At 34.8% G+C, this 14343-nt stretch overlaps 1 protein-coding gene and 1 long non-coding RNA gene across 2 annotated transcripts in view; one reads left to right on the forward strand and one right to left on the reverse strand.

Annotated features, from left to right (window-relative positions):
• Positions 1-13301, forward strand: part of LOC125619411 — a 51690-nt gene extending 38389 nt beyond the window's left edge. The window contains exon 3 of the long non-coding RNA XR_007350943.1: positions 13185-13301. This is a non-coding gene — a long non-coding RNA (uncharacterized LOC125619411). The remainder of the gene's footprint in view (positions 1-13184) is intronic.
• The window catches only part of Ccdc148 (coiled-coil domain containing 148), a 328203-nt gene that overhangs the window by 217234 nt on the left and 96626 nt on the right, over positions 1-14343 (reverse strand). The window lies entirely within an intron of this gene.

The following is a 14343-nucleotide window of genomic DNA, read 5'->3' on the forward strand; positions in this document are numbered from 1 at the left end:
AAGAGGGGAGGGTGGGGAGGGGGTATAGGGGCAGGAAAGATGGTGGAATGAGATGGATATCATTACCCTAGGTACATGTATGACTTCACATATGGTGCAACACTACATCGTGTACAACCAGAGAAGTGAAAAGGTGTGCTGCAATTGTGTACAATGAATCAAAATGCATTCTGCTGTCATACATACCTAATTAAAATTAATTAATTAATTTTTTAAAAAGCACCCTAAAAATAAAATCAATTTTCTTTTTATACTCCACTGATTACTGATCTCACTTAGATTCTTATGGAATCTGCCCATCCCACCCCAACTTTTTTCTTTCTTTATTTCTTTCTTTTTCTTTTCCCATCCCTCCTTAATTTGGTCTAGTTTTTATATATGAGAGAAAATATTTAACCCCTGATTTTTTGAGTCTGGCTTATTTCACTTAGCATGATGTGCTCCAGTTCCATCCATTTACCAGCAAATGCCATAATTTCAGTCTTCTTTATGGCTGAGTAAAACTCCATTTTGTGTATATACTGCATTGTTTTTTAATCCATTCATCTGTTGACAGGCACCTGAGCTGGTTCCATAGCTTGGTTATTGTGAATTGTGCTGCTGTGACTGATTTTAGATTTTTTGGAAATATACCAAGGAGTGGGTATATTTATATACAGTGGTTCCATTCCTAGTTTTTTAAGGACACTGCTTTCCAGGGTGGTTGCACTAATTCGTACCAACCAACAACATATGAGTGTAATTTTTCGTCCACACGTTCTCTCAAACTTATTATTTATATAGATCATTGCCATTCTGACTGTGGTGAGATGAAATCTCAATGTAATGATTTGCATTTCCCTGATTGCTAGAGATGTTGAATATTTTTTCAGAATATTTATTGGCCATTTGTATTTCTTCTTTGAGAAATGTCTCTTTAGTTCTTTTGCCCTTTTGCTAATTAAGTTATTTGGCCAAACTCTTTTAAATGGATTATAAAATCCAGCATGATCTGAATTTGGTCATCTCTTCTTGCATCTGTTTTACATATTCCAAATACAGCTATCTATTTCTCAAATACGCCATTTCATTCTGAATCAAGGCCTTCCTACTTGCCTTTCCCTCTGCCTTAAAGATATTTCCTACTTCTCTTTACCTGATTGGTTTCTGCTCAGCTTTTAGCTCAACCAATGTGTCACCTCAAAGAGACCTAATCAGGCCTCTCCATATAAATAAGGAAGAACCTCATATTCCTCATCCTATTCTTTCATTTTCCATGAAAATTTGTATCAGTCTTCATATTTGCATATTTACTGGTTTGATGCCTAGTGCCATTCACAGACATGTGTACTCCATCTTATTTCTGATTATATCCCCAGTGCCTAGTATACATAAATATTCAATAAATATTATTTGAGGAAATAAATAAAAGGGGCTGGTAGTAGCTAGCTGTATGTCTTCTAGCGACTCAGAAGAATGGCAATAGTTCCTAAGTATACACCATAATCTCCCTTCTTCCTACTATAACTTATCAATTTCTTTTCATTTGCTTTAATAGTATAACCTACAGACTGGAGTGGCAAATTTAAATGCCCTTAGGAACCATTAGATAAATTCAATGAAAGAACTGAAAAGGGATACAAACCAAAAAAAAAAATAGTAGAAAAGAAGAAAAAAATAAGAGAATTCCATACCCAAAGATAGTCAAATACATTTGTTGTCTTTTTATGACACCACCACCAGACACATAAAGGAAGCCTCCAGAACAAATCTAGGTTGGTTTGTTAGTTTGGGCCTACTGCTTCTTGTCTATTGTTTTCATAATTATTCCACCCATAGCTCTACTGTCCAAGTTTGCCATCTCTATCTAGTAGGAGACCTTACTAATTCTCTAGTTGATTTCAGTTTCATCTTTCCTCAGGGGATAATGCAGCTACTTTAGACCTAATTTTCCTTGGTGTTGAGATTCAGAGATTCAGGCCCTGAAACAAAATGGGGTTTTGCTTCTTCCCTTTCAGCTATCTTGGTTTGATACTCTCTGTCCCCACATTCGCTGGCTTTCAGAAGAAAATCATGCAACCCAAATGATGTTTTTCACTATTTTTACAAAGTGCAAATTTTAATTGTGGCCATAAGAATCTTACAGTAGAGGGCTGGGGCTATTGCTCGGCAGTAGAGTACTTACCTAACACATGTGAGGCACTGGGTTCAATTCCCAGCACCACTAAACAAACAAATAAATAAATAAATAAAGTTACTAAAAAGAAAGAATCTTACAGAAGAATTCATTCTTATAACCAAAGATGTAACCAAAACTTCATCTGTTTTCATGAACTTCAAAAATAGTTTGTTTCCAACTATACAGAAGATCATGTGGAAACTCTTTTTGACCAACATATTTGAATCTTTAAATATAGATAATGCTCACCTTCCAAGAATGTTGAGGGCCTCCACACTAAGGAATCATTAAACTGAGCTATTAAAAAACTGATTTAATTGCAGTATTTTTATGTCAGAAAACTGAATAAACATTCAGATTTAGAATTTGAAAAGTTCAGAAATAATTTACTTCGTCAAGCTTCTCATTTTAGCAACTGAGATGACTGAGGCTCAAAAAAATAACCAAAATCACATACCTAATCAGAATTACTACAGTTTCAAAATCTCATAATATAAAAATCTCTCAAAATGAAGGTTTATTTATGATCAACATAGTGACCAAGCCCAACCTGAACTGAAATCACTTGGTGCTTATTTAATGTTAGCATTCACACATTTGTGCAAAAATCATAATATACCTAATTATGTAATACTGTTTCAGGCCCCACTGTGGTTTTAAATAATATAGGGCATATTTTCTATAAAACAGTTCTAAAAATTTGAAAAACTCAAAATTCATTGGTTAATACACAGTTCATATAAGGGATTTTCTTTGTTGTTGTTGTTGTTTTGGTACAGGGGATTGAACTCAGGGGCACTCAACAACTGAGCCACATCCCCGGCCCTTGTTTGTATTTTTTATTTAGAGACAGGGTCTCACTGAGTTGCTTAGCACCTCGCGGATGCTGAGGCTGGCTTTGAACTCACAATCACCCTGTCTGAACCCCCTGAGCCTCTGGGATTACAGGTGTGTGCCACTGTACCTGACCATATAAGGGATTTTGAAACTACTAAAACAAATACTTTCTAAGTCCAAACAAGTGCATATTATTTAAGCCATGTCAATTTTATGCTTACCAATAAGAAATTCAAAGTGGCTACTTAAGCCCATTGTTTAGAAGGATTCAGGCTGAGTAACTTTTACTTGAACAGAATTTTTCTAGTTAAATAATTTAAGAGCACTTAACTTTGGAAATTATTTCACATTCACACTATATGACATTTTAGAAATTCCTTGAGTGTTATCAAAATGTTAAATCTTTTAGATATATTCAACTACTGAAAATATTTTTATAACTTTATTTATTTATTTATATGTTGTGCTGAGGATCTAACCCAGAGCTTCACACATGCTAGGCGAGCGCTCTACCGCTCAGCCACAACTCCAGCCCTGAAAATATTTTAAGATACATAGTTTCATGAGAAATTTCTTAAGAGTATAAGAAAAGCACTACGATACATAATGCAATGATAGCTTTCTGGTGGCTTAAAGGGTTAAAATATTTTAATATGAAATTTATTTGTGCAGATTTTGCAAAGAATCCAAACCTTGGTTAAAACAAACACAGCCTAAGTAGTCTCTACAGGGTAGATGAAAGATTACTTCTCTAAAAATGAGAGGGGAAAAATACCAAAGAGATCATTTATATAATGGGGCAGACTTTCACACTGTTAAAATTTATGTTATCCTTTAATACTATGAGGAAGAAAAAGTTGTATTTAGGCTAAAAATTGGAAAATATAGGTAACTTGTTAATTTCAAACTAATTAGTTATATAGATATATGGATTAGTCGATCATTCCATGAGTTTTGTAAGATAATGGGAATTTTCTTTTTCTTCTTCCTTTCCCTTCTTCTAAATTTCAGGTATGAAAACTGTATTCTTTTTTTTATTGGTGTCTTACCATTATGCATAATAATGACATACATTGTGATACATTCTTGCATGCATAATGGATAATTTGGTCTGTCTCATTCCCCTATAAATGATGGGGATTCTACCAGTCCAAATAGCATAAGAACAATAATAATATGAAATATCTTTGATGTGTCAAATTATAACCTTTTTCATATGAAAGTTCTCATGACATTTTAAATGTTAGTTCAAATGTTATGGCCAAAGCCTAGTGTGAGCAATATTTTTTCCTAACATCTAAAGTTCTCTTTTGAATTTTAAGCAGAATAGTGCATATTGTTTCCATTATGAAACATTATGCATTCTAGTTTGCATAAGATAAAATTGTTGTCCTGGAAAAACTTATGGAACCAAAAGATAAATGATTAAAACTAATAAAAATACTTAAACTGCTTAGCTACATAATAAATATTTTATAATCAATTCAAGCATAATGGGAAAAGATCTAATTCAAAAGAAGAGTCAAAACAAAACAAGATATCTAGGAATAAACTGCACAAGAAGTTTATTGGACATACGCTCCAAAGAAGTACAAAAGTGTATTAAAGGAAATAAAAGAACACTTGAACAGAGAGAAACAATTCTAATTCTGCATGCCAAATATTTAGTTGGCAATTTCTGGAGAGCAAGATTAAAGTTCATTTTTATTTCTTCTTTTTAATGAGCATAATTTTAAAATTCATCTTTTTTAAAGAAAGAAAAAAATGCATTTTAAAAAGTATTAAGTTGACACAGTGGTTATTTCACTATGTAATGAGAAAACTTCATTATGATTTCCTTATGTTAGCAGTTGGAAGAGAATCTGGATTTCATGACACCAAGAATCCTTTAAGACATGAACTTGTAAATATATGCAAATAGTTCTTCATACTGAAACACTGAGTTATTTCTCAACTGTCCTATTCCACTAAAAGACATGATATATTAAAATACATTTGTCAAGTTTTATAGAAATTTAACATGTTAACATTACAATATCCACAAGGTCATTTTTAATGCTTTGTGGGAAAATGAGTAAATATATCAATAAATTAAACTATTTTTAAATTATAAAAGTGCAGCTAAAATATCAAATTGTATAGAAAATTATATGGTAAAAGTTAAAATTTCTGGGCTGGGGTTGTGGATCAGTGGCAGAGCACTTGCTTTGCACATGTGAGGCATTGGGTTTGATCCTCAGACCCACATAAAAATAAGTAAACAAAATAAAGATATTGTGTCCATGTACAACTAAAAATTTCAAAAATATATATTTTTTAAAAAGTTAAAATTTCTTGTTCTTTTAATTCTAATTCCCAGTTGCATTTAGCCCTAGTAGTAATTTTCAATATTTTATTTAATTTTTAAAAATTTTGCTTTAATTAGTTATACATACAAGTAGAAAGCATTTTGACACATCATACATGAATGGAGTAAAATTTCTCATTCTTCTGGTTGTACATGATGTAAAATCACATCAATCATGTAATCATACTTGCACATAGGGCAATAATGTCTGAGTCATTCAATATTTTATTTTATATTCTTTCAAAAGTTTTCTGGGCATATGCAAATACTTGCATAATTTTTATATAAATGGAATAATAATATATAGTTCTGAAACTTGATTTTCATTTAATAATATAACTTTACCATCTTTATTTTTTAAATTTTTTTAAATTTTTTAAAATTTCTTACATACATGACAATAGAGCAATGCATTACAATCATAATTATTCATTCACAGCACAATTTTTTGTAACTCTGTATATAAAGTATGTTCACGCCAAATTATGCCATTATACATGAGCTCTCTTATTATTATTTTTTTTTGCATTACAATTCTTAATATACCTTTATACCACAATTTATCATATCTCTGTTTGTATATAAGATATGTTGACAACAAATTCACATCTTCATACATGTATTTTGTATAATAATGTGGGTCTCCTTACCATCTTCATCATATTATTTCTGCATCCATGTTTGCACATTTAGCTATATATTTAATGACTGTAAAATGGTATGTATTCATTATTTTACTAGTACAAGAATTCAAAAAATAAGTTTATAATTCTAGGGATACAAGAATGGCAATACAAGGATGACAAATCAATAAATATAATATATCACATCAATAGATCAAAGGACAAAAAGCACATGATTATCCCAATAGAAAAAGAGAAAGCATATGATAATAATAATCAACATCATCCCTTCCTAATGATATCCTGAAAAAATTAGGCATGGAAGGTTCATACCTCGATATAATAAAGGCTGTATATGGCAAACTGATAGCCAACATCATAGAGAATGGGGAAAAACTGAAAGCATTTCTCCTAACATTGAAAACAAGAAAATAACATCCACTCTTGCCATTTTTTATTCACTATAATGCTAGAAATTTTAGCCAAAACTATTAGTTAAGAGGAGGATGCATTATCCTTGTTGACAGAAAAATCTAAGAGTCCACCAAAAGGTTTTTAGAATTGATAAATAAATTCAGCAAAGTAGCAGGAATCAAAATTTGCATGCAAAAGTCAGAAGTTTTTCTACACACTAATGATGAATTTGTTGAATAAGAAATTATTAAAGCAATTCCTTTCATAATAGTCACAAAAAATAAAACAATGTTTCTAGGAACAAACTTAACCAAGGATGTAAAAAATCTCTACAGTGAAAATTATAAAACACCAAAGAAAGTGAAGACATTTGAAGTTAGAAGGACCTTCAAAGCTCATGAATTATAAGAATTAACATTAAAATGCCCTTAGTAGTCCAAGCAATATATAGAATCAATGCAATCCGTATACATAACAATGACATTCTCTAGAACTAGAAAAAAATAACCCTAAAATTCACATGGAAGCACAAAAGATCCTGAATACTCAAAGCAATTTGGGGCAAAAAGAAAAAAAACTGGAAACATTAAAATATCTGATTTCAAGATATAACTATTATAACACAGTGAAAAACACAGAATGGAATTTGCTAGAAATAGACAAATACACCTATGGAACAGAACAGAGAACATACATCTTTAGTCAAGTGATTCTCAAAACAAAGGAGCCAAAAATATACATTGGAGGAAACCTCTTCAACAAATGGTGCTAGGTCATTTGGATATTCTCATGCAAAAGAGTGAAGATTGACCTCTCTCACTTTTTACAAAATATCAACTGAAAATATATCAAACACCTTAATATAAAAACTTAAACTCTGAAACTATGCATTGAAAACAGGGGTAACCCTTCAAGATATTGGTATAGGCAATATTTTTCTCTGGATAGGATTCTAAAAGCACAGGAAACAAAAGCTAAAATTGAGAAATGAGATAACATCAAACTAAAATCTTCTGCATACCAAAGGAAACAAACAACAGATTAAAGAGATAATGTACAGAATGGGATAAAATCTTTGTCATGCATCAGGCAGAAGATATTAATATCCAGTATATTTAAATAGCTCAAAAAACTTAACCCAATTAAGAAATAGGGAAATGATCTGAATAGACAATTCTCAAAGGAAAAATGCAAATGCTGTTATGATTTAGATATGAGATATCCCGCCAAAGCTCCTGCATTCATGAAGAAATGTTTGGAGGTGAAATTGTTTAATTATGAGAGCTGTGACATAATCAGTGGATTAATCCATTTGATGAATTGATATTTTGAAAGGACTTTTGCACTGCGTGGTAACTATAGTAGGCAGAACATGGCAAAAGAAAGTAGGTCACTGGGATGTGCCCTACTTCTCTCTCTCTGCTTCCTGGCTGCCATGATCTGAGCAGCTTTACTCAGTCATGTCCTTCCACCATAATGTTCTGCCCCATCTTAGGCCCAGAACAATGAAATGGGCTGGCTATGGACTGAACCTCTGAAGCAATGAGCCCAAAATAAACCTTTCTTCCCTTAAGTTGTTCTTATCAGCTATTTTGGTCACAGTGATATAAAACTGACTAACACAAATGGTCAATAAATGAGTGGGGGGGGGGGGAAACCTGCTTATTGTCATTAGACATCAGAAAAATGCAAATCAAAACTATGAGATTCCATCTCACCATAGACAGAATGGCTACTATGAAACAAAACCCAAACCAAAAAACAGTAGTGAGAACTTGAGAAGAACCATAATTCACTGTTGGTGGAAATATGAATTACTGTAGCCACTATGGAAAATAATATATGAAGGTTCCTCAAAAAACTAAAATAAAAGTATCATATGTAGTTCTATCCTACTCTTGGGTATATATCTGAATGGAATTAAGTCAGCATACAAAAAAGAAACCTGCATACCCATGTTTATTGTGGCACTATTCACAATAGCCAAGTTATGGAATCAGATGAGGTACCCCTGTCAACAGATGAATGAATAAAGGATATATGGTGTGTGTGTGTGTGTGTGTGTGTGTATAATACTCATTTACTAGTCAGCCATAAAGAAGAATGAAATGGTGTCATTTGAAGGAAAATGGATGGAACTGAAGGACAACTTGTTAAACAAAATAAGCCAGAAACAGAAATACAATTATTACAGGTTTTCTTTCATCTGTAGAAATAAACTTATAAAAATTAAGTGAAAAAATACAAATAAAGTTACAGCTCAAATATAAAAAAATTTCTTAAAAATTATGCCCTTTCACTGCAAAACAAAATACCTAATCAGACAAAGACAATCTATAAAAATCTCTGCCCTTTTTATAATTCATATATATTTGCTTATGAAGCAAATGCCAAAATATAGTCAACCTTTGTGAATGTCTCTATTTTTATGTCTACAATAGTTCAAGAAGAGAGTCTAAATTAATGTTGCCAATAAAATGATTCAAACACAAACCTACTTATTTGCTCTTCCAGTCTGGGTAGCAGAGACAGGTGGAAATAAATGAGTCAACCAAAGCAAAGAACCTAGAAAAAGCCACTTTCTTTTTTTTTTTTTTTTTTTTTTGACCCTCCCTCCTCCTAGCACCTACAAGTGGAAATCTGCCCGACTACATTCTAGGAGCCAAGGGTAGTGCCTGGCGCACAGTAGGAATGCAGTCCTTTTTGGTGACATAATGGATGGATGACCCCTCCGTTTCCACTTTCTGTGGGACTTCAGAGTTCCAGAGAGTGGAGGTACTAAAATTGAGTCCCTCAGGCCTTAATTCTGTGACCTTAAAGCATTCCAAAAGTCCAAAACAAAAGGTATAAATGCCTACTTAAAGCAATATATACTGTGTAAAATGTAAGACTTCCAGACATTTTTTGAGAAGACTAGATGAATTTACATAGCTTGTACTGACGGTCTTAGAAATTCTGGTCAGAAACCATGACTGGCAGTTTAAAATTTTGGCAAATCATCTTGCAAAAATTAAGTAATTATTTATGAAAAAATTCAATTTTCACTAATTTTGTATCATATCAAAGGATTCATGAAGGCAATCTTCTGTTTTGGAAAGTCTTGCCACTTTTCCTCCTTACTTGACTTTCTACTTTGCATATGCTTAAATATAAGATTTTTGTCAACGTTCTAACCATTTGGGAATTGACTTTCCCATCTTACACACCTGAACTTCATGTAAGAGGTTCACCTACTTTTTCCTGGTTCCTTATATTTCTAACCTCATTGTAAGTAGAAGTACATCATCTAATTCATTCCTCTGAATCTTCTGAATAGATTTTTGCAATATAATTTTATGTACTCCCCTAGATACTGCTATCATTACACAACTGCCTGAATGGATAATATCTTAAAAACCTATATATGTCATAGAGCTCCATGAGTTACCAAATGGTTTTTCATTGCTTTCCAGGGCAGAGTCCAAACTCAGCATAGGTGACAAAGACCTAGCCTCTTGGTTAGCCATTACTCCATATAAACACTTGACTAGTCCCAAACCCTTTGCAAAATCCCTAATACACAATGCTGTGAAAAGAAAAATCATGCCCTAAAGATGTCCACAAAGGTCAGAATCTTTGAATATGTTATTTTACATAGCAAGGGAGAATTAAGGTTGCAAAGATAATTTTGGTTGCTATCTAATTAGCTGACCTAATATAGAGAGATTATCCTGGATTATCCATGTGAGCCTGTATAGGAGGGAGGCAAGAGGGTCATTATCAGAGAAGATGTACAACAGAAGCAGAGATCATGAAGAAAGATTTGAGGATACCTTTCTTCTTATTCTGGAAATGGCAAGAAAAGGCCATGACCCAAAGAATGCAAGTAACCTCTAGACAATAACATGGGCAAGGAAACATATTCTCCCCTAGAGATGAAATTCAGCCCTGCTGACTCCTTGATGTTAGCTAGTAAGACTTATTTTGGACATCTGACCTCTAGAATTCTAAGATAATATATTTGTATTATTTAACTCACTAAGTTTATAGTCATTTGATATTTAGCAATAAGGAATCTGACACTCTTGCACAACTTCTTGCCTTTGCACACACACTATTACAAACACTTGGAATGCCTTTCCCTGCTTACACCCCCCACCCCCCCACACCTATGGCCAACACCTACTTATTTTTCAGTCTCATCCTAAATAAGTATCCTCCTAGGACCTCTCCTAATTCAGATAGAAATGATTCCTCCCTCCATTGTGTTACTATTGTAACTTGTGTATAGCCATGAAATTGCTCTTATTTATTTGCACATTTGTTCAATGTCTACCATATACTAGATTTTATTCAAGTCTTTGAAGTAGACTTGCTACACCCAATCACTCCTTCTTCCCTAAAACTTGCTATCTTCCTTCATAGTGCTTCTCAATATGTGGCATTATGCCGTATATTACTATATATTTATTAAGTTGTTTATTATTCACCTTTAAAATTCAGATATATGTTCCATGAAACCCAGACCTTTATTGATTATCTGTAGTTCTCCAGAGTACCTTTAATATAGTTAAGCATATATTAGATACTCCATATACATTTGTTGAAAAAAAAAAGCCTTAAGTGATTGCATTATAGATCACAGTCCTGGCCCTAATTTATGGTAGAATTAGAAGCAAATACAGTTTTCATCTCTTCTTCTCCAATTTTTAAATCTAGGCTGTATGAAACGAAAATTATTATGAACAGACTCCAAATCAAAACAGGCAGAAGATCAACATATACACAAAGTGAGGAAGGAAAAACTTGCCTACTTTATCTGATAAAATTTCAGTTCTGTTAGTTCTTATGAACTGGAGTTGACAGGTGCTCCTGATTAGCTATTCAGCTGCCAGTCATAACACACAATCCATTTATGTGGAAACATAGACAATATATCCATTTATTAGTAACCTAAGGATATCTAACTCATTTTACAATTCCAAGAGCATGAGATTATGAAGGACTTTTTTGCATGACAAAAACAGATAATCTGGACTCATCACCAACATATATTGAGTGAATGAAGTGAGATGCACTATGATACAAACCATAAGATATCATTACATAAATGTTCATGGACACACAACAATACTTTGTATTATTCCATTCTCTCCTCCACTACCTATCTCTCAATAAACCAAACTAAAGAGGATGGTGCATCTAGAGTTTATTACCAAAGGGAACACTTTCTTCAGTGTCTATACCCTAGTGAGCTGCAATAGCCCTATGATGCATGGCCTGAAATATCCAGTTAACTTTGTCTTTAATTTGAGTATAGTTATATAATTTTTACACAAATTTGTTGTCCTTTGTATAGAAAAAAAATTTGACAACTTCTTTAACAAAATGATTAAAAATTCTTTATTCTTTCTTGTCATTAGTGGTCACAAATGCATTGATCTTTCTCTTGATTATAAGCTTGTTCATTAAAAGAGAACTGTTGAAGCCAAAGCCAAAAAAGCAAGCTTATAAGGTTAAACAATTAAATGAAAATTTGATGTGCCTTTCACTATTACTGTAGAAATTTTATTTTTTCATGTTTGAAACTCACAGACATAACTAAGTGCTAATATCCATTCTTGTTTCCTTCCTAATAAATCCCAGTTTTATTCAAGACCAAGAAATTGCTCTAAGTGACCATGCAATACAGTTCGAGACAATGAGATACAAGCAGAGATTTGCTGGGCACTTAGTGATAAGACTTGTCTTCTCATATAGACAATCCCTTTCCTCCCTGCCCCTCCTTCTTTCTTCCTGCCTGATATGTGGATGTGAAACTAGACATGAAGAAGCCATCTATGACTATGTAGCAACTATAAGAATGAAAGGTACATAACTTAACAACCATGAGAAGGAAGCCAAGAGACATTTGGGACACTGATATCAATAATCTTCTATATCTTTCTTAGACTACTTCCCTCAGGACATGTTGTTATGAGAAAAATAAATCCCCAAGCTTCTGTAAGTCAGGTTCTGTAATTTTCAGCCAAACAAAATTCTCAACTGATATATACTGGAATAATATGAAACACTCAGGAGATTATGGTGCCTCTCCAATAAAGCAATACAAAAAAATTTTCCTAGAACAATACCCATCAATAAAGACATGAGATAAAATCCTAGAAATTATTACCTTCATTGCTCTTCAATAGTAGCATGAGAGAATTACACATCTAGCTAAACTTCCCATTTTAAAACTCCAATAGGGTTTCATTTGCAACTTCAACTTAACAGAAAGAAAGTAGGTAAAAAATGTGTAGGTGGTTCTGGAAGAGGATTAAAAAAAACACACTCTCAAACTTCATTACACTATTAAAAAGTAACACACAGAAAAGAAGCAACAGAGAAGAATGTATCTGTGGGTTTGCAATACTCCAGAGTAAATAGCTTCTCCATAAAGGATCAATTATGCATGAAGCAGTTTCCTTCTAAAATGTTACACAAAAGGACTTTTTATTTCAATTTTAATAAAAAATAGCAATTTACCACACTTTAATAACAAAGATTATGAAACTCTTAATGACAGTGCCTGGAATATGCAAGCCACTAATATGTTTTGAATCAATGAAATAACTATAATAGGTAAGAGATTAATTCATTTTGTGCTATTGCCAGTTAAGTTTGAAAAGACCTCTAGGCTAGGAGGTAAAAAATGATAGAGACTATTAAAGGAGTAAAGATTGTGTTTAGAGGGAGGCAAAGAAAGAGTGGGGGAAAGCAAAACAGAGTGAGTAAGAGAAAGAGAAAACATAAAACTTCATTTCCTTCCTATTTCCTTTTCCAGGTCCCCAGAGTTTGGATCAAAACATAAAGCATTCTCTCTCACTATCCAGGCAGTATATTCTAGATCAGCAGCCCTGAAGTGCAAAGGAAGAAGACTGGATAATTTTGAAGAATCAACGTTTCAGGAATTAGGAAGATGGCGGCGAGGGGAGTGCATTGCCCCCGTGTGCTGCTTCACTGTGTGGGAGTATGACAAGTCAGGACGGCTAAAGGCTATCTTGTTAGGAATTTCCAGCAATAGTGGGGTGCTCCGGAACCTGGAGGAAGGATTCCATCGCACGAGGATCGGCTACGGGGACTCAAACGCGAGAGGTTTGTCGCACGGAGGGTAACACTGCTTATTCAGCAAATCGCCCCGCGGCTAGAGTCTGCAGCGCGCGCTGGGAAACGAGGAGATAGAGACGCAGGAATACAGCACTGCAGTTTCTGCCAGCCATGCAAGAACCGTACTCAGGGCTGAATTCTGGGTTCGAGATGGGGGAAGGAAGCGGTCCATCTCGGTTCTCCACACGGGTCAGACCACAGAGGAGGCCAGCGGCCACCATGTTGGAAAGCTGACGTCACCATCCCTGTTTTCGACTGACCGCAGTTCATTCAGCCATAGAACAGGTAATTTCAGGCTGCCATTCGCCTGCGGCTTGCAGACAGATTGCTCGGGCTCAGTGCCTGGGTGCTTCTTAGAACCTGCTCTTATCGGAGCGAGCACCGAGCGCAGGGCGGCCGAGTTCCGGCTCCCGGAACCGCCCTGGCCCAGGGCTGGGGAGCCTGCGGAGGTTGCTTCCTGGACCCTGCTCTTATCAGAGCATACACCGAGCAAGGAGCGGCCGAGTTCCGGCTCCCGGAACTGCCCTGGCCCAGGGCTAGGAGCCCGCGGAAACTGCTTCTCGGTCCGGGTCCTGCTGAGGGCCGGTCAGGACTCACCTGTTGCTTTGGTTGCCCGGCAAGGGGAACGAAATGCTGCCATTCGCATAGGATACCAACCTGGCAGAGATCTGATGTCATCAGAAGCGCCGGAGGAGAGAACTTCATCAATACCAGCGGCGACAGAAACAGTTGGTCTCCTGGTAGCGGGGGTGAGGCACAGACACCCGAGTCTCTCTCGATTTGGTCGTCGAGCCAGAGGGGAGGAGCCGGGCCACCGCCAGCGCCCGGAGCAGGCC

Source organism: Marmota marmota, unplaced genomic scaffold (genome assembly GCF_001458135.2).
Source record: "Marmota marmota marmota unplaced genomic scaffold, marMar, whole genome shotgun sequence".
NCBI lineage: Eukaryota > Metazoa > Chordata > Mammalia > Rodentia > Sciuridae > Marmota > Marmota marmota.